At 33.2% G+C, this 4,654-nt stretch overlaps 1 long non-coding RNA gene across 1 annotated transcript; it reads left to right on the top strand.

Moving 5' to 3' along the window:
- Positions 1-655: 655 nt before the first annotated feature.
- Positions 656-1,280, top strand: LOC127901803 (uncharacterized). Its single transcript, XR_008054137.1, has 3 exons — positions 656-724; positions 973-1,038; positions 1,130-1,280. It is a non-coding gene; the product is annotated as an uncharacterized LOC127901803 (long non-coding RNA).
- The last annotated feature ends 3,374 nt before the right edge of the window (positions 1,281-4,654 follow it).

The raw sequence follows: 4,654 nt of genomic DNA on the forward strand, positions 1-4,654 counted from the left end.
TATAGGCGATCATGTTGCTCCAACATTTCAGAAAATTTATGACAGATTAAGCAAAATTGAGGAAAATGTGCAAAAGATTGATGTGTTGGAAGCAAAGCTTGACAACATTACAAAAGAGTTATGGAGAACGACGAAGTTACTCGAGGAGTTTCTAGCATCTTTTAATGCAGCCAAAGATAGTCTCACTGATCAGGTTTGCAACATTTTAAACACTTTTAGAAGTGATTTTTATTTTTTATATATTTTTACATTTACTTCAGTGGCTTAGACAAAATTGAAATTAAATTCAGTTGACAATAATTACGAGCGAATTCTAAATTTTGTTATATTTATTTATAATACAGCCACCTGCATATGATCCTCATACCTCAGTGGCTTCTGATGTAGTCATAGATAAAATGGATGTTCAGGTTTGTAATATTAAATCTAGTTGAAGTTAAATTCAGTTGGTTACGATTATGTAAAGAATTCTAAATTATGTTATATTTATCTGTAATACAGCTACCTGCACATGATCCTCATATCTCAGTGGCTTCTCATGTAGACCATGATAAAATAGATGATCAGGTTGGTAATATTAAATTCAGTTTGTGTTGAATTTACTTGCCAGCAATTGTGTACAAAATTCTAAATTTGATTGTATTTATCTGTAATACAGTCACTTGCACATGATCATCAAACCGCAGGGACTGCTCATGTAGATGCCGATAAAATTGATGTTGAGGTTGGTAAATTTAAATTTAGTTCGTGTTGAATTTAGTTACTAGCAATTATGTACAAAATTCTAAATTTGATTGTATTTATCGGTAATACAACCATCTGTACATGATCATCAAACCGCAGGGGCTGCTCATGTAGATGCCGATAAAATTGATGTTGAGGTTGGTAAATTTAAATTTAGTTCGTGTTGAATTTAGTTACTAGCAATTATGTACAAAATTCTAAATTTGATTGTATTTATCGGTAATACAGCCATCTGTACATGATCATCAAACCGCAGGGGCTGCTCATGTAGATGCCGATAAAATTGATGTTGAGGTTGGTAAATTTAAATTTAGTTCGTGTTGAAATTAGTTACTAGCAATTATATACAAAATTCTAAATTTTGTTTTATTTACCTGTAATACAGCCACCTGTACATGGTGTAATTAACATTACTGATGAAATTTCTAGCAAATCTCACGACAAAAAAAGATGCAAAGAACAAGATTGTGTTCCATTGGAACAACATTATCTGAGAAAAAAGAGAAAAAAATCAGTATATGTTAGCACACCTTACACTGACCCTTATAAGAAGTCACAGAAAGATGCAGTAACTGAATCAAAAGGTCCAATAAACTTTGATGATTGGATGCGTGATGGCAATATGGAGCCGTAAGTTTCTTTTATTCTTTTTTTTGTTTTAGGGTTAATTATATTTATTTCTTCTTTTATTCTTGTTTTAGGGTTAATCATATTTATTCAAGTTGCTATGTCATAATATTTCTTATTTTTTATGGTAGTTTGACAATAAGGTGGCCCGTCCAAGACGCAGATAAAGACTTCTTCCGTCTATTATGCAAACCAAGAGCATGGATATCTAGCGCAGTAATAATTTTTATTAGGTACTTTAATGAATATGTTAAACAATGCATATAATAACTATTGTTTATTATCTACAGCACTTGGACTCTTTTTTTTATGATGTACGACACAGCTTGGTCAACTCCCCATCTTGTGCCATAATAGACACTATATATCAAGTAAGTTTGTTATTACATTATAAAACATATAGGAAAATATAAAATATATAAGACACTTACACTTTTGTTTTCTGTAATGATAGCGAAAGTTAGAGCATCTGTATTCAGTTTACGTGATCAACCCTGAAAAAGTATGGACAAATAATGCTACTAATTATGTCGTTGATTATACCAAGGGTGAAAAACTTAAATGTGCTGTTCATTGGAAATATGTTTCCAAAGTAAGTTGCTTATATTTATTTGACATGTTGACTATAGTTTTTTTTCTCCATTTAGTGGTTTACATGGTTTTTTCTGTAGGTATATATTCCGCTTCATCCTAAGCAAGATCATTGGGCACTAGCACAATTTGACCTTCAAAAGGAGATAATTTTTGTATATGACTCCATGTTAGATTATATGAATGACAGTGCATTTGAGAAGGAATTGTTGCCGTTTGTAGTTATGATGCCATTGATTCTAGATAGGATCTCATGGTATACTTCACATTCTGATAATAATTCTCTAACTCGTAAGTGGAAGGCTGTGCGATTTTCAAACATCCCACAACAAAAAAACAAGTAAAAAATATTGTTGCCTCTCTTATATTATCCCTTGAGTTATGTAATATCAAATAACTATCACTTTCTATTTATCTCTTGCAGCAATGATTGTGGGGTTTTTGTTATGTTTTATTTGGAGGCACTTGTATATGGTCTAGACATTCCATATGACGTTCGTACACAAACAGGCATTAACTCATACCGAAAACAAGTGGCAACAAGGTTGTTTTCTGACAAGAAGTTGATAGAAGAGTGCGATTGATGATGACAAGAAGTTCATTGTTTTAGATAATCAAGAATACTCGACTTCGTATTAGTTTGTAGTTTAACTTTTGGGATAATGTTAATCAAAACCTTATGAACTGACTTGTATTGTTGTAAATGTGTGAATAAGTTAAATATTTTGGTTTTTGTAATTATTTAGTCAGCATTAAGTCTTCTAAGAAATTTTATACTTTTTTATGTAGGTCGGGTAAAGAGTCAAGTATACTCAACTTATTTCATCAAAGTCTGGTATTTTGATTCCCATACTTCAATGTACGCTTGCCTAAAAAATTCTCCTCTGATTGACTTAACTCTCAACTTCCTTCAGCAAAGTTAGGAAAATAGTCGGGAATACTCGGCTTTTAATGTAATCTTGCCTAACATTGAAAAAAATTTCTCCTCATCGAAGTCGGGTAAACAGTTTAAACAGTCGAGAAAACTCGACTTTTAGTGTAATATTGCCTAACATTCAACAAATTTCTCCTCATCGAAGTCGGGTCAACAGTCGGGAAAACTCGACTTTTAATATAATATTACCTAACATTAAATAAAATTTCTCCACATCGAAGTCAGGTAAATAGTCGAGAAAACTCGACTTATATTGCAATCTTCTCTAACATTGAACGAAAATTCTCCTCACCAAAGTCAGGTATGAGGTCGAGAATACTCGACTTTGATGTGACCTTGCAAAATATTGAACAAAAATTCTCATCTCCTCGAAGTTCAGTAAATGTAAATTATTTTCATCGAAGTCGAGTAAATAACAGGAAATACTTGATTTTTTTAGTGTAGTTGGGTAAATAACAGGAAACACTCGACTTTTTTCTGCAACAACTTTAAATTATCCAGGAAACATTAAATACAATTCTATTTCATCCTTATACAATTTCAACTAGTAAATAGCAACTAGTAAATTGATCCTTATCCAGGAAACATTAAATAGCAACTAGTAAATTCATCCTTATGCAATTTCAATATGAAAATCCTTATACAATGACTTAGCATAGTCCTTTAATTGCTCCGAGAACTCAAGCCATAACCAAAAAATCTACGATGCCACCATTTAAAGACAACATACAAGCTAAATCCTCCGTCAAGCCCTGTACACATAATGTTAAATTTAGTACATATTTAAACAGCATTAACAAAATAAATAAAACATAAATGAATACCAAGAATTGAGACACTTACATTGCATATAAATTTAAAACAAGGTATCATTCATGTAACGGCATTGGCGTCATGCATTTGAGTGGATTGTGTCCACGACCACCACACCGACTGCATTTACGAGGCACATTTTCCTCACCCCTAGATGGTATTCTATTATTTTTTGGACGCCCACTTGACCACTTTTCTAGAGGAGGATGTACTTCGCGGGCACATACATCACCACAAACATCCCACCCCTCTTGAGGACTAACAGGATAAATAGTCTCAGAATATGCTAACCCCCATGCATCACTTGAATAGTAATAGGAGCAGTAATCATAGATTGAAAAATCTCGATGCCTACACACTGCCACAGCATGTACACATGGTAATTGTTCAAGTTGAAATTCCCGACAAGTGCAAGTTTTTTCTAACATATTCACATGCCCATCAAGATCACCATCTTTGACAATAAATTCATATAGATTTAAGTTGATCACTCGAAAATTTTGAGAGACAATTTGCCTACTTCTCACTACCTTATCTGCCCATTTTTTCAGTCGACTATTTGTAGCCGCAGCCTCTTCACAACGCTTACAAAACCATTCTCGTAGTTTGTCAATTATCCCATCCATTAGTTTATGAATAAGTAACAATCGATCAGATTTTAAAATCCCATTCATGCATTCAGCAATGTTGGTATTCATAATACTGTAACGTCGTCCGTCGAAGTGCGAACGTGCCCACTTATCAATCCCTGCCTCCTCAAGATACTTTCCAACTACTTCGCTGACCTTATATATCTCATTCATATAATATGTGAAGTGTGTTAGTCGATAAGCTTTTGAAGCCGCTTCAAATATACCACCAACATCAATATCTTTAAAGTGAGCCCTAAAGTTTTGCTTTAAGTGATATGTACAAACTCCATAGGTTGCATTCAGGAACACAGTA

Source organism: Citrus sinensis, chromosome 4 (assembly GCF_022201045.2).
Source record: "Citrus sinensis cultivar Valencia sweet orange chromosome 4, DVS_A1.0, whole genome shotgun sequence".
Lineage (NCBI taxonomy): Eukaryota > Viridiplantae > Streptophyta > Magnoliopsida > Sapindales > Rutaceae > Citrus > Citrus sinensis.